Genomic DNA, 17,807 nt, shown 5'->3' with positions numbered 1-17,807 from the left:
ATTAGACGACACTGACGTCATACAAGGAGTATAAGTTAATATACATTTTATTTATTATTCATTTATCGACTCTACTTAGTCCGTTTTGCAACTCGCTCTGCAATGAACATATTTCTGTATAACGTGGTCGAATTAATCAACTTGGCAATCTTGTTTCTTATGCCTCTGTATATTTCCATTTTATTTTCCGACTTTGGTTTTTCTATTTTAGAGAATTGCAAATAATGTGTGAGCACCAACATTTGTAAGTGGAATAATCGGCTGATTTCCATTAATAACGCTCCTTTTTGGATAAGCATCCAAAATATCACTCTCTTTAAGAAGATGCGGCGGAAGATTCTAATCTTAATGGACATTTTCAATGATGCATCTCTTTCTAAACAGAATGCTGTAGAGGTGTGGCCATGTATTATTTTTTACCTTTTTCGTGACAAATTTAGCCACATAAAAGTAAGTAAGAACGGTCACTCTAAAATTTGTGAAGCTTGGCCACATTTATTTAGCTCATCTGGGAACAGCGCCTTAGGATCAACGACAAGCCACAGATATCTTTCATTTGCTAGCTGCAAACATTTTATCCATCATATCAGTTACCAAGGTCTTCATCATCATCAGCATAATCATCATCATCATCAGCATAATCATCATCATCATCAGCATAATCATCATCATATTTCGCTGCTACTTTTTGTGCTTAACTTTGTGTGATTTTTTGCCACTCTCGATATTTTTTTATGATCTCACTTTGATTTCGACCATAAGTTCTGTGTCTGTGCATTTTTATAGTCGGGAGTCATAAAATTGATAAACAATATGGAAAATAAGGAAAAGGAGTTGTTGATGTGGGGTGGCGAATACGCTTAAATGCTGCTTTATAATGCATTTTAATGGCCCATTGGAGTTTGGCCAGCAAAACACACAACTTTACTTTTTATATGCCACCAAGTTTCAGAGTAGCCCATATACCTAAAAATATATACATATGTATACATATATAAATTTGTACTCGTTGGCCACAAAAATGAGCGAAAAATTGCAAGCGGAGTGTAAAATTTATGATAAAAACGTGCGACGCTGATAAGAAAAACCGGAAGCGTGGCCACGGGGCAACAAAAAAAAAATGTGCTGTATGTGTGTGTGTGTGCTTCATAAAAACTGCAAGGCGGAGGCGGAGGCGGATGTATAGCAGCGTTCGTTGGTGCTGGGTGCTGACAGGAAGTGCACGGCATGGTCAGACAACTCGGCGACCGCCTCTTGACTCCAACGGGGGGCGTGGCATCTTGTTGCTCGTTAGGCTAATAACGAGAGGAGCGCTCGTGGCGCCGACGACGACGACGCCGCATGCAGATTTACGGCGATGATACAGAAGCCAAAAATTGCAGTGCACGGCAAAAGTGTTGATAGCCACTGAGAGGAGGAGGCGAAGGAGGAGGCAGTCATAAAACGCCAAAAGGCGTCATAGGAGAGGGGCAACGACTAACAAATACCCTGCGCACCTCAAATTGTATTTACTTTGACAAATTTTGTTAGTTGATGAATGAAACTACATACTGACTGATAAAAGACCAATTTCTAAGATGAAGAATATTCGTCTTAAAAATTGTGTTCTTAAAATAAGATCACTTGCGGAACAAAGTCTTATATCAAGTTGCTCTTGAAATCAAAATGTGTTTTCTAACATTACGATTTTCATATTTCTGAAGCACTTTTAAGTATAGATCGTTGGCATAGCCGCTGCTGGTGCAATGCTATTTATACAGGGTATTTAAAGAGCCCAACGTGCGAGCGTTTGAGCGCGCTGGCAGAGCAGCTTTAAAAAGTGTAGGTGGCAAGTGGCTGATGGCTGTTGGCAGTTGGCGCAGGTGGCAATTGGCCTCATCACTTCAGCACCGTGGGCGATGCAATCATGCCGATACTTTGAGGCAATGCCAGTCCTGATGCCTATGTATGTGTGTGTGTGTGTCTCTGTGTCTCTGTGTGTGTGTGTGCGTTTGAGGTACTTCAGGTTTTTCCTTTATATACCCTCGGCTCAGTTGAATGTGACTAAAAAGTGGCAGCACTTTTTGACTCTACAAAGTACGCATGTTGCTGCTGATCAACAACATTTTGGCTATCCCTCAACTACAGACGATAATCAAGCTGAAGAGTTGACATTTTTCTATGCAGTTTCTGTTATTTTAACACAGTCGCAAGTTTATAATTATATATCACACTTTTCATGCAAATACATAACACAAAAATCTAGTGTAAAAATAATATGAATAGTAAATATGCATACAAAAATACAGATTATTGTTGTGTGTCCATATGTTATATATCATAATTAGCAAAACAAACGTGACCGCATTTGATTTTAAATATCCTTTACTTTGTTGTATGGTCACACTTTATTTTAACTTTTTCTTTGTTTCGACATTCGGCAACGCATAACGGAAATATAAGTTCATTGTATATATTTAAAACTCAATTTATGTTTTGTATATTATTTGGAAACGAATATTGATAATAATAAAAATAATTATGTTTAATAAAAAACTTTAATCAAATATAAAAAAATTTTATTTAAAACTTTGTTTCTTTATTATTATCATATTTATTGTAGGTATTTAGTTTAAAAGAAAAGAAAAGTAATTATAAATGCACTTAAATATAAAATGGTTCATTTAAGAAAAAAATACATAAAAATATATGTATGTAAAAAATATAAACAAATAAATATATGCTATTTAATGTAATTGAATTATAAACATATATAATTTTTGTATAAATCATTGTATTTAATTTAAGCTTTAAACTACACCACAATAATAAATAATAATATTAAAAAAAAAACAAATATACTAAATACATATAAAACAAAATTAAGATTATAAAGAATAAAATAGAATATATACATAAAAACTAAAATAAATAATAAAAATAAGAATAAGAAAAATGGAGGAAACAAAGAATATACCACGTATATTAAATTATGACAAACATAAATGAATTTCAGTCTATATATAGATACTAGAATATGTAAAGAAATAAAAAACTTAATAAAGAGGTATGTACAAATGTAAACAACTAAACATTAAATGAAAAATATATATTACGAAATGTAGCAATTGTACATAAAAATATATCGATAGTTTGAGCAAACATTCGATAGTTAGGTTGGGTTGGCAGCCATGTGCAATACGAAGAAGTTGGCAGCTCGCCGAAAGAAAAGGAAGAAATAAAAGAAGCAAAGAAAAAATATAATAAATAGTGTCATAATTGGAAAACAGGAAAAACGACTGATTCAAGAAAGTTTCAATCTTTATAGTAATAAAGACAGCAAAAATAACTATTTCAACATTTAATACTGAGTGCTTCAAAGTCCAGCACACTCAATTAGAATGCCGCTATCGAGTTTTAGTTCAGCAGAAAGAGAAGAGGAGAAGAGGAGGGCAGGCCGGCAAAGGCAGGTGGTATGCAGGTCTGGTTGGCAGGGTCCTGTTTGTGCCTGGCGGACGTGTGCATTGCTGTTTTGATTAAAAGCATCGGCCACTTTGAACTTTACGCTGTGGCACGGCAGCAGCAAAGTGCAGTCAGTGCATGTTACGACGACTAAACTGGCAACGGGCAACTAGCAACTGCATCTAATTTCATTTGCATTCCGAGGGCCATGAAATTCGATCATACGGCCAATAGTTGTTTGAGGCAAAAAAACGAAAAAACGGAAAAAAGAAAACAAAGTTAGGTTTAAGCAGACGTCACAATGCGACTTGATGAAGGACACACGCCATGAAGAACATTTGTTGGCAATTAACCTTTTGGCCAGCTTTTGAGGCGTATGGGGCGTGGCTAGGCTTTGGGTTTTTGTGCGGAGACAAACAAAAGTTAAGAAGAAATACGTATCCGTTTCAATATGTCGACACTCGACTCCACTCGACTCGACTCGACAAGCGAGGCCAAGTTGAGGCAGCGCTGAAATTCCCAAAACTAATCAGCACGAAAAACGTGGCGCACCCAACGACGACATGTGCTAAATGAATCAAACGGACAGCAGACACATACAGATAGATATATCAAATGATATGGCATACATGGTTGAGGCCGACGCACGTCAGTTTGCTTATACTACCAACAACCAATAGCCGCTGCTAGTGATGGCAAAACAAAAGTTTATTAATCGAAACGTATTTGAAGGAACATAGAACTAATTGATTCAGGAATTCTTGATAGTTTTATGTATATAATAAACTAAATATTTCAACACATATTTTAATAAGCAAGCAAACATTGAAAGCAAGGTAAGACAGAAGCTGAAAACAAACAATAATAAAATAAAATTAATTAATATATTATTTTTCATTTTTCTATGAAATGTAACTTATAGCTTCAACTAAATAATCATCGATTATTGAATATCATGCGATTACTTGTGCCATCACTAGGCGTCGCTATCAGTTGCTGTCAGTTGCAGCCCTGACACTAGCGCAGCCCTTTGCTCAGCATTGCCAGACGCTACGCCCCCCCTCTGCACAAGCAAGTAATAGCACGCATTTTCAATGGATCGTTGCTGTTGTAAACTTGTCTCATAAACGAAACTGAAGAAGCCAGCGCAGCGCAGTGGAGAAGCGAAGGGTGAGTGTGAGTGTGAGTGAGAAGTCGAGTCGGTGCACACAAAAAACCATTAATCAAATGTCTGACTGTCTCAATGTCTGTTGCTCCTAAGCCTTCATGCTGCTGCCGCTGCTGTTGTTGCTGTTGCTGCTGTGACTGTGAATGCCGCGTGGCATTTTGCGACAGCCAGACAGGCAGGCAGGAAACGGAAGTGTTACACACTAAGCCATTTTGTCTGTACCGTTTGTCATGTCAGAGGAGCATCAAAAAAAAAAAAAAACAAGAAAAACTAAAATATTACATGTTAGCCCCTCGAGTAGAAGCGAATGGTAAAGACGCTGTAAGTAAAATAAAAATTAATAATAATAATAATAATAATAGTAATAGTAATAATAATAATAATAATAATAATAATAATAATAATAATAATAATAATAATAATAATAATAATAATAATAATAATAATAATAATAATAATAATAATAATAATAATAATAATAATAATAATAATAATAATAATAATAATAATATTGATAATGATAATGATAATGATAATGATAATGATAATGATAATGATAATGATAATGATAATGATAATGATAATGATAATGATAATGATAATGATAATGATAATGATAATGATAATGATAATGATAATGATAATGATAATGATAATGATAATGATAATGATAATGATAATGATAATGATAATGATAATGATAATGATAATGATAATAATAATGATAATAATAATGATAATAATAATGATAATAATAATAATAATAATAATAATAATAATAATAATAATAATAATAATAATAATAATAATAATAATAATAATAATAATAATAATAATAATAATAATAATAATAATAATAATAATAATAATAATAATAATAATAATAATAATAATAATAATAATAATAATAATAATAATAATAATAATAATAATAATAATAATAATAATAATAATAATAATAATAATTAAAATAAAAATTAAAATAAAAATATAGCCATACAACGCTACGGACAACAGATGGCGCCAGTGTTGCATAGCGTGTGATATAGCAGGTAACTTGCCGTAATACTACAATATTAAAAATTAAGCATACAAAAATCGTATTATTATGGAAAAAAACAATAAATCGATAAAATTTAAATAAATGAAATGATAAAATATATTGTCACACTTCACTGCGAACAACAGATGGCGCCAGCGTTGTACACCGAGTGACATAACAGCCAGCTTGCCATATAAGAAATACATTTTAAACAATAAATCGGGTTTACAGTGTATTAAAATGTCGGTTAGTCGCCTCCAAGCGTTAACTCCCGACTCGGCTCAAGTTTTGTTAAAATATTTTTGCATCGCATTTCGGATAGTTGGGCGAGAGAGCATTTCTCTTGTTTTGTTGTTGGGCAAATAGAAAAATTACACACGCACATTTATAAATATTTATTTGCCAGGCGTGCGTGTGTGTGTGAGCAAGTGTGTGTGTGTGTGTGAGTGCAGCTGTTGGCCAACCTTAACTTTTGGCTGCCTGCTCGCATATCCTTTTGTGCTGCTTCGGTCGAAGCCAAAAGTTTTTGTATAGTTTTAGTCTCGGCCTCAACTCGTCGACTAGCTTGTTTGACACGCACACTAATAGATGCAAATACATACATTAGACACACACACACACACACACACACATAGAGAGAGAAAGCGACAACTTTATTGAGAACATGTGTTTGCGCATTTAGTTGCCAATGGGCCCAAGACTTTGATGAAGTGTGAAAAAAGAAAAATACCAAAAAAAAAAAAACGGAATAAAAACAGAAAATAAGCAAAGCCAAGTGCATAAAGTTGAGCCCAAGCAGATTCGACGTCGACTTCGACTTGGACTTGCAAATCAAAAGGTCTGACAGGCGTGGCAATCTGTTTTGTTTGGCTTTAAGTGCCAGGTGGCTTTGCCACTCAACTGAACTCAACTCTGAGGTGAGCAGAGGACTGAGACGAGGGCTGAGACCACTTCACATAACTACAACAAGTGTCCAAGTCAATCGCCCTAAGGCTTAACGCAGAGTCAAAACATAAGCAGCACACACACACACAGTAAATAAAAGAAGGAAATGTTGAAAGAAAAAGAAAGAAATAGTTGAACAAGTCCAAGTGTTGTTCTCGGGCTCGAGCAAATCTATGCTCACACTAATTGCGAATTACAAGCTGGAACTTGTCTTCCTGTTGGGATTTGCCTTTGACGAATTTGCGAAGCCAACAATTCCGAACTGCCAAAACAACTTAAAAAAGGTGGCAATAAAGTTTGGCCTAAGCTGCTTTTATATTTGTATAGTATTTATGGCAAGCTCAGAGAAAATTCTTGTGTTTATTATATTTATATTAAATTGTTGTATTACGTGTCTCAAAATATCCTTTTATCATATTTCGGAATTATTTTTTAAACTATTGTTCCATTGTAGAATTAAAAAAATCATTTTTAATTTCTTCTTTGCAGAGATTAACTTAGTTGCTTCAAAAATTCCTTTACATATTTTTATAAATTTTTTTGTCCCTATTTTTACTTTTAAGCTTAAATATTATATAAGGTTGAAGAGTTTTTTTTTTTTGGTATATTTTCCACTTTATGGTACATTTTCAACGTATCAATATATGAAGTATATAAGCCTTTGATATATTTTTAGTAATTCTGGTATTTCTTGGTACTTAATGGTATATTTTAAATCAATATTCCAAATATAACATTTAGTATATTTGATAAATTTTATTACTCAATGGTATATCAAATATAGCCCAAGGTATATTTTCAGTATTTTTGGAGTATATTAATTCGGTATATTGTATTTTTGGTTATCGCACTGTTTTGCTTTCGTTCTCAATGTATAGTGAGTGTCTCACAGTCGAGCACACTCGACTGTTATTTTTGTTGGTATATTTTCCACTTTATGGTACATTTTCAACGTATCAATATATGAAGTATATAAGCCTTTGATATATTTTTAGTAATTCTGGTATTTCTTGGTACTTAATGGTATATTTTAAATCAATATTCCAAATATAACATTTAGTATATTTGATAAATTTTATTACTCAATGGTATATCAAATATAGCCCAAGGTATATTTTCAGTATTTTTGGAGTATATTAATTCGGTATATTGTATTTTTGGTTATCGCACTGTTTTGCTTTCGTTCTCAATGTATAGTGAGTGTCTCACAGTCGAGCACACTCGACTGTTATTTTTGTTGGTATATTTTCCACTTTATGGTACATTTTCAATGTATCAATATATGAAGTATATAAGCCTTTGATATATTTTTAGTAATTCTGGTATTATTTGGTACTTAATGGTATATTTTAAATCAATATTCCAAATATAGCATTTAGTATATTTGTAGTTACTCTGATATATTTTATTACTTAATGGTATCAAATATAGCCCAAGGTATATTTTCAGTATTTTTGGAGTATATTAATTCGGTATATTGTATTTTTGGTTATCGCACTGTTTTGCTTTCGTTCTCAATGTATAGTGAGTATCTCACAGTCGAGTGTGCTATGTTAAATTTTTATTTATAAATGTTTTAAAGATTTTTATTGGTGAATTTTGCATTTGAATGCAATTCATTATTTAGTAATTTGCAAAACAATAAATTTGCTATTTTCATTCTCAAATATTTAGCTTGTTAATTTAAATTTTAACTCATCACTTTGTTTATATTTTATATTTAAGTACGTTAATGAACGATTTTCCGCATTCGAATGGAATTTTTGTTATGTTGTAAATTTCGGAAAACCAACTTTTCTGTTATTTATTTTAGAATACAATAAATACAATAAATGTCTGCTAAAATTCACAGCAAAATGGGTACAACAAGAATTTAAATGAAATTAAAGGGAAAATGATCAATTTATCATTTCAGTTAAACATAAAAATAATTGAAAAATATAAAATATTTATTCATGAAATATAAATAAAGTCCCAGGCTAAGGAATGTTCTTACTGTCATTATCAACCATAACTAAACAAAACAGTTTAAGCAGCTCGGGGCAAATTTATTGGTTATTGGTTATTAAATCAACAAAATGAAAATAGGTATTAGCAGAATTTGAAAATAATTTTTTTCCGCATTTTATTCGCTTTAGAAAGCATCAAATGACGGGCAAATGAAGTTATTAGAAAAATACGATTTATTATGAACACAAAATGAAACCAAATAAAAATGGCGATTTTTCTGAAATTGGAATACGAATGAAATACGAATTTTGTGTGCATTGAGAGAAGCATCGCGTTTGCATTTCATTTTAATTATGAGTTAAAACGTTTCACGCCCAGCTGATTTATGTATTCATTTATTTATTTATTTATGGATTTATAACATATATGTTATGATATTTGCAGCATTTCGTTGATGCTTCGCTGATTTTGTTGCCATGTTTTTAATGCTCGTGTCAAGAGCAAATCAAGAGAGTGTGCAAAAGTCGATTAAATGCAACTTTCGATTTTAGTATTTATTTATTTACAGGGTATTTGCTCATTGCTCAGCAAGTTCTAAACGCTTTTGTAAATGACATTTTCATTTAATTTTCTTCAATTTTGTGTTGGCAATTTGCTGTCGTTGTTGTTGTTGTTGCTGCTGTTGTGTGTCAGTTATTGCATTTCAAACAAAGTTTTTGGCCAAATGTTATTCAATTAAACAAATTATTTAGCTTGGCATTTTAATTAGCATTTCACATTTTGCCTGTGTTAAAGGTTTGCAATTTGATTTCGTTCTGGTTTTCCCCCTCTCTCTCACTCTCACTCTCTCTCTTTCTCTCTCTATCTGTGTGTTTCTCCTTCTATGTCAATAACCAAAAACATTTCGCCCCATTTAATTCAATTTTCATTATGAATGACACACACATTCACACACACACACACACACACACTCGTTGCATTGCAGCATTGAAATGTAGTGTGTGGCAATACAGGAAACATCGGCTATTGCCAGGGATTGATGCAGATATAATACCCTAAGAGGAAGTGCCCAATGGCAGCAGACCAAATGAATGTAACACTGACATTTCCCGTGTTCCGCAACTGAGTTTCACTTCAATTTCGCCTTTAAATTCAAAAGCTTTTTCTGAATTTCATATTTGTTTACAAAAAATATAATACTTTATTCAAAAATATATTTCAATTCCACACGAACTAATTTGTAATATTTTATTTTTATTATTGAAAATGTACACAAAATGTTATTAAAAAGTCATAAGTTCACTTAAAGTCGAAACTAAAATCGAACAAATGCAAACTAAAATATAACAAAAGAATATTTCAGTTTAGTTAAATTCCAAGAAAATGTTCAAAGATGTTTTTGATTATTAAAAACTTACAACTGAGCTATTCAAATGCCTAAAGAGTAAATTAAATTTTTGAATGACATTTTTCAAATCAAAATTAAAAACTAACTATTTCTGATACATTGAAAAATGTAACGAACTTAAATCATGAAACTATAAAGTTTCATAGAACACGCTAAACTTGAATTTCATATTGAATTTTCATAACTGAAGAAGTGTCTGACAAAAAAAGAACAATCGGGAATTGAAAACAAAATTAAAAACATATGCACACATAAAATGCAAATAGCTGAAACTGATATTTGCAATGTTGAGTTGACTTCGGAGAGAAATACCAAAAAAAAAACAAATAAGTCGAATGTGCTCGATTATAAAATACCAGCTACACATTTTCAATAAAAATATACCAAATTAATATACCAAAAATATACCAACAGTCAAATTTGGTACATCATTATTGTACTTCATTCAGAAACTACCTTATTCTACATATACTAAAAATGTACCGCAAAAATACTAAAATATACCTCCGGCGATATTATACGAAATTCAAAATAACCCATGTCCCACAAATACTGAAAGGATACCACAAAAATACTAAAATACTACATATATCAAAAATATACTGCAAAAAAAAATAAACTGATGGCTATATTTTGTATATCGAAAATATACCAGATTGTCATCCAAGAAACCAAAAACTCGTAGTATTTTTTTCCAGCTACACATTTTCAATAAAAATATACCGAAAAATATACCAAAAGTAAAATTTGATACATCATTATTGTACTTCATTCAGAAACTACCTTATTCTACATATACTAAAAATGTACCGCAAAAATACTAAAATATACCTCCGGCGATATCTGGTGTATCTATATTATACGAAAATCAAAATATACCATGTCCTACAAATACTGAAAGGATACCACCTAAATACTGAAATACTAAAATACTACATATACCAAAAATATACTGCAAAAAAAAATTAACTGATGGCTATATTTTGTATACCGAAAATATACCAGATTTGCATCCAAGAAACCAAAAACTCGTAGTATTTTTTCCCTAAATTTTTTAATTTCCTAAAAACAACCCCTACAATATATTTTGTGATCCCAAGCAAATTTTCAGGAACCATAAATACGTAAACAAATTCTAACTTTATTTCTTATAGTCTCTAAGGTGCAGTGATAGACGTTATACGAGTATCGTCTCGTCTGTTGACGCTGATCAAGAATACATATACATTATTTGGGGTAAGAGATGCCTCCTTCTGACTGTTACAAACATTCCTGATAAAAAGAGGAAAAAACAAAATAGAATAAACTGCAACTAAACCACCTTCAATCAAGGACTAATCCTAACTAGTACAAAACAGTGCCACATAATAGTTATTGTACGAGTATGAGCTGAGCTAAAAGAGTTGACTTGCTTTTATCCCATACAAATGTTGCATTTAATGGCATTATGTATTCAGTCACGAAATTGTTTTTGCCCATTTTTAAACTGACACGCAAAATAACAATCATTTTAGGCTTATTGTATATATATAGAGGGGGGAATTTTAGCCGATGTGTCGACCTCATGTCAAGTGTCAGTGTTGTCATCCGTTTGACAATTTATGTTTCATTTGATTATTGTTATTATAATTGTTTGTGTATTTTGTTGTTATTATTGTTATTGTTGGAAGTACATGTTGTTTTTACACATGCATTTTTGCTTTTACCTCTCGAATCGAATCTGTGCAGATTTTAATTATGAAATTAATAACAATTATAACGAGTCGAGTGTTTGTTTAACATAATTACATTGCCTCAATTAATATGTCCATCTAAAAATACAAACAAAAAACGAAAAACGGGAAAAACAACTGCGAGACTTTTGAAAGTGAAACAAAGTTTGTTTTTTTTTTTTGAACTAGCTAAATTGTTCAATTAAATGCAAGGTGAAAAGCATTTGTAGAATTTATCAATGTTGTTTTTGAGTGAAAATGCTGCGTCGTGAAAGGAAAAGCCTACAAATGAAAAGAAGAAATGAAAATTTTCACTCACCCATCAAGCGATGCGATACGATGCGAAGCGAGGAGCAATTAACACGAGTTTTGTTGTTTTGTTGTTTGTTGTTGTTTTGTTGACTCTCGACTCCGCAATCGTCGTCGTCGTCGTCATACGCTGCGTATGCGTGATGACTTGTTTTGCTTGCTCTGTGTCGTTCGATTTCAATTTCAATGTCAATCTTGTTGCTGTTGTTGTTGTTGTTGCTGCTGTTGTCCACTTCGATTGTTGTTGTTGTGGATAGTTCAACAAAACGCTTGACGTTGATTTGAAGTTGGGGAGTTTGATGATGACACAAATAAAGTCATTGCACATGCAACTTAATATTTGCACAAAATGTTCACATTTCTCCCACTCTCCCACTCTCGCTATCTCTTTCGCACTTTCGCACTGTTTGTCAATAGTATTGCCGTTTCCCTCAGTTCATTTGTTCAACTGATTTGCGTTCTGCGAGTGTAAGCAATATTTCAAATTGCTGTCGCTGTTGTTGTTGTTGTCGTAGGACACAGAATGGAAATGAAATTAAAATTAAAATTAAAACAAATTGCCAGCTAAATAAAACATAAAATATATATATGGTGGGGGATCAAAAGGTAAACAGACGCCGCGCCAAAAATTGTATTAAAGGACACTAAGAGCAGGCAACACACAAACACACAAAGAAGGACGAAAGAACTACAACAACAACAATAACTACGACAACAACAATGCAGGGAAATGAGCAAACGCGACAAAGCGAAAGCAAAAGCAAGCAAAATGCTGCGCCACATTTTCACACACACACACAAACACACACACACACACACACACACACACATTTATACGCAAGCTGCGTTGCCTGAGGAGCAGAATTTTTCGCGTTGTCTGTTCTTAGTTGACAAATGCGCGCAGGATGCGCATTATGAAATTTTTAATCAAATGAAATGACAATAAGATTTTTCAATGAAAACGAAATGTGCCATACACATACATACATACATACATATTATATTCAAGGAGGGAGCAAAGGGCAACTCACAACTTCCATGAGTTAATTGAAAAATTCTCAGAAATCTGAGACTACAGTAAAAAAGTTGAAAAGGATTTTAAAAGAAGTGACAACTGAGCAGCAATTAGATTAATATAGAGATTAGCCTAAAGGTATGCCATATAGTACAAGAATATGAAAAGAAATATATCCAATATATTATACAACTAAAAAAAAAAAAGGAATATAGACAAATGAGAGCAAAAAAAACTCAAATCAATAAGACTTTAGATAAATAAAAAAAAATAAAACCTCAACAAATTAAAATAATAATAGTATTAAAAATAAAATCCTACAAATCCTAAAAATACAATATTTATAAAGAATTTAAACATATTTAAAAAAAAAATCTTTTAGCTTGAAGAGAAAACTATTTCCGATAAATAAAGCGAAATCTTGAATAAATGATAATAAGCAGAAATTTCGAATATAATATAATAATCAACATTTTGAACAAGAAAACCCAACAAATATTTTGATATGAAAAATATTTAAGATAAATAAACTAAAATTTTGAAAAAAAAATTGAATTGAATAATGAATTAAATAAAGAAACTCTAACTCTAAAATGTGTATAAAAGCAAATATAATTTGAAAACAACAAGCAGATAAATTTATATTTTAAAATGACTGCAAATGTTATTTAACTGCATTAATAACAAAATATAAAATATCTTTCACACAACACTTTGCAATGAATTAAAGCTAGGGTATACATAAAGTCGCCGGCTTTCAAAATCGAATAGTTTGCGTGTGTTCACAAATCGATTGATTACCTTTTGAAGGAATATTTGCGTTTTGGGTTTTGTGGCGTTGACACACAAAGTATACAACTACCCCACTGCCGTCATGTAAACGAGTACAGGGTATAAATAATTGATAAGCTTGACACAGGAAAGGCCTGGAGGCAGTGAAAGTTGAAACACCGCGCAGCACAAGAGTTGCCCCGAAAAACAAAAACAAAAACAAAAAAAAAAAAAAAAAAAGAGTGGCCATCACAAACAAATACTACAAAAACTAAACTCGACAAATCACACGGCGTGTGTTTATAATTCGCAAATGGTTTAGGCGCGCGCTGACAAGGAGGCGTAACTCGTGTAATTGACTGAAAAGTTAAGGGTTAAGCTTCCGGCTTAGTTGCAGCTTGGCTTTTTTAAAGTGCTAAACTTTAAAACTAGGGAACTCTTCAAATGAATTTTACAGAGCATCAGAAAATTTGTTTTGCAGCATTTTAATGTGAAGTCAATTAATTTTGGAAAACAACATTAAATTTTGTCATGGAATATAAAGAATAGATTCAAAATAGATTTACTCAACAAATTAAATTTTCTCAAAAAAAAGTTACCATCATTTATATGCAAAATTCAAATGTTAAACTTTTGCAACTATTTATAAAGATAAAACATATAAATTTCATATGCAAATCAATGCAATTTTATAAGCTGAATTAAATTAATTTCTACATTTATTTTTCAAATTCTTTTTTGACACCAAAACTAGTTGAAAACTTTTTGCGGCAAATGTCGAAAATAGTTTTATTCTGGATTCAAATTCCAAATCGAATATAAATGTTTATCGAAAGGTATCACAAACACACACGCACACACACACACACACACCCTTGTTAGTTTTGAAAACCTTTGAATTTTTTAGAAAATTGCCAATTTGAATATGTAGAATTTGTTTCATTCTACAAAAAGATAAACAAAAAAAAATGCACGAATCAAAGGTAAAATTGAATTTTCGAATAAATCTCGGATTTAGTGGCTTGATTTTAGGCAAAGAAAAGAATTCAACACACGCACAACAAATAGAGGCAAGTGCAAATAACAGCAACAACAATAACAATAACAACACTAGACAACAAACAAACAAACTGAAAGCACGTGGCACTTGGGGAAAACGCGCGCGCGAAAAGCACTTGAAAAAAAAAGAAGATGCAAGGAAAATAAGAGGCGAAGACATACGCTCGAATACAAGCACGTAAAAAGCACGCGACGACGACAAACGTTTGAGCACAGTGACTGCTTCACTGTTCACTGTGTTCACGGTGACTGTGACTGCGACTGCGACTTGCGTTCGTTTCTTTTCAGTTTCAGTTGGCTGGCAACAACACTCAACGTTCAACCGCTGAGCGCTCGATTGCGACTGAAGTCGCCGACGCTGCCAGGCACCTGATAATGCTGCCAGCCATCCAACGACAACGTCAAAGCGCTGCCGACGTCGACGTCACCCATTTGCCGAAGCTTGTGAACAGCCGAAGCCGAAGCTGAAGCCGAAGCCGAAGCGTCGCTTCGGTGACTCGTTTAACAACTTTTCTCCACACTCTCCGAAGCGCGCGGCTGTGGTGAAAACTCTTTGCTTGCCACGCGGACACACAGTTTTTTTCTTTTCTTTTCTTTGCGCTGTTTTTCTTCTTGCTGCACAGTTAAAACAGACATTTTCCCCTGCCCTGCAGGTTTGCCCGAGACGGCTTCAATGATTAGTTATTACCACATTCAATGGGCCTTTTGTGTTGCACTTGCAGTTGTTGTCGACAACATTAGCGCAAATGTGCCTAAATTATCAGATCATCGACGTCTTAGCGGAGCAAATCAAGAACTGAATGAACTGAGTAATAGCAAATATGATCACCTAAGGTAATCAACACAAAAATGAAAAAAAAAAATAAAAACTCGAAAACTTAATCATTTTAATGCAAATATGAAACATATTTCATACAACGCTCAGCAAATTTTATTGTTACAAAAATTTAATAAAATAGAATAGATATACAATATGTTATAAACCTGTTTGAAATTTCAAATATAAAACTGTAATATTGTCTCAACTTTCAAAATAAACTACGCGTAGATTTAAAATAAATCATATTCCCATTATAAGAATAAGTCAGAATTGTAATGTTCTCAGCATTGTGGTATTATTCTTCAAATATACTAAATTAACATACCAAAAATATACTGAAATATAGCTAAATGTATATAGAGTATATGGGGTATATTTATATGAAAATTAATAAATTACATCTATCCGAAAATAAATTCAGAGAAAGTAAATATACGAAATTAACATACCAAAAAAATACTAAAAATATTAAAATACTAGCTAAATGTATATTGGGTTACATTCAAAATAAACTACGTGGAAATTTCAAATAAATCATATTCGCATTATAAGAATAAGTCAAAATTGTAATGTTCTCAATAAGAACAAAGCATTATGGTATTATTATTCAAATATACTAAATTAACATACCAAAAATATACTGAAATATAGCTAAATGTATATAGGGTATATTTATATGAAAATTAATAAATTACAACTATCCGAAAGTAAATTAAGAGAAAGTAAATATACGAAATTGACATACCGAAAAAATACTAAATATTAAAATACTAGCTAAATGTATATTGGGTTACACTTGCTTCAAAATAAATACTGCGATATGCAAAACAAATTACGATGACCTAACCTAAAACCTAACCATATATAACCTATATTATAAATATACAATTTAACATTTTATATTAGCATTTAACAACATTATGACACTTTAATTGAACTTATCTTGAAGAATAACTAAAATGTTGATTTATTGATAGCCTTCATTTTAAAATAACAAAATAAATAAGTTATTTAAGGCTTCATTCTTTGAATTCATAAATTTGTAAATTAATAAATAAATCTCATTTATATGCACTGATTTCATTATATTATATAATATATCAAGTCAAGTATTCCTTTAGGTTTCGTAGTACAATTTGCCAAAAATATGAGCTGAGCAACTCATGATAAGTGCATTTGCTGCATTTCAATACTTATGATTGAAGAAGAAGATGAAGAGACGTCTGATTTTATTACAGACGAACGTTCCTTTAGTTGACTATAAAACTAAAACGATTTAAATAGAAAAAGCTGCTTACACAGTCTTCCTCCGGATGCCCCCACAACTCTCAACTCTCAACTCTTGCAACTGCAGTTGGAGTTGGAGTTGGAGTTGGGATCGGGGTCGTTGTCATAGTCGCATCCGCGGACAAGGGACACATGAGACTCGAGTTGGAGTTGGCTATCAAAACACATAGAATAAAATAAAGGCAATGATAAGAGTGGCCAGCAGACAGACAGACGGACGGACATTAAGACAGACGAACACGTCGTCCTTCTGCTGCTGCCACTGCGACTGCAACATCAACTTCAACTCTGACTCCATCTGTGACTCCACATTCTCAAGTGCGAGCGACCTTTGGCCAGTTGTGTCATTGGCTGGACGGTGCCACGTTACGAGTTTGTCCACTGCCAGACATTTTGATACCCTTACTTTGGGTATGTGTCAGTTCTTAAAGCCAGTTATTTTATAAATCTTCATTTTAAACAGTGCTTCAAGTTTCTCAAAGTTCAAGTCTTTTAAACAATTCTAAACAAATATGAAATATTAAAAGCTTTTGTTTTGAATGCGAACTAAAATACATTCCTATACATTTTGTAGATGAGTGAGGAATTGTTTGAAATTGTTCAAAGTTGATATAGAACTAATTTTTCTAATTTTTTTTTAAATTTTTCTGCATTAAAACAACTTTAACTAAAAATACTTTAAGTAGAAACATTTTAATAAAAACGTTTTTATTGCTCGGAAAAATAAATATCATATTTCAAAAAGTTGTCTTTGAGTCTAGAAGTCTAGATCAATCAAGAATTATCCTTGTTAAATTACGTATTTGATTCTCGTTTCTGCCACTCACCACTTTATCAGTTCTCTTCTTTCAATTTTCAGTCAGTAATAACTTCAATAACA

General features: G+C 32.2%; 1 protein-coding gene across 1 annotated transcript in view; it reads right to left on the bottom strand.

Annotated features, from left to right (window-relative positions):
• Nucleotides 1-12,362, bottom strand: part of LOC117563284 (pneumococcal serine-rich repeat protein) — a 121,188-nt gene extending 108,826 nt beyond the window's left edge. Inside the window, exon 1 of the mRNA XM_052008563.1 lies at nt 11,986-12,362. The gene's annotated coding sequence lies outside the window, so the exon portion shown is untranslated. The remainder of the gene's footprint in view (nt 1-11,985) is intronic.
• Nucleotides 12,363-17,807: the final 5,445 nt, after the last annotated feature.

The sequence above is a fragment of the Drosophila albomicans genome, chromosome X, assembly GCF_009650485.2.
Source record: "Drosophila albomicans strain 15112-1751.03 chromosome X, ASM965048v2, whole genome shotgun sequence".
NCBI classification, from domain to species: Eukaryota; Metazoa; Arthropoda; class Insecta; order Diptera; family Drosophilidae; genus Drosophila; species Drosophila albomicans.
This window is presented reverse-complemented; position numbering and strand designations above follow the sequence as displayed.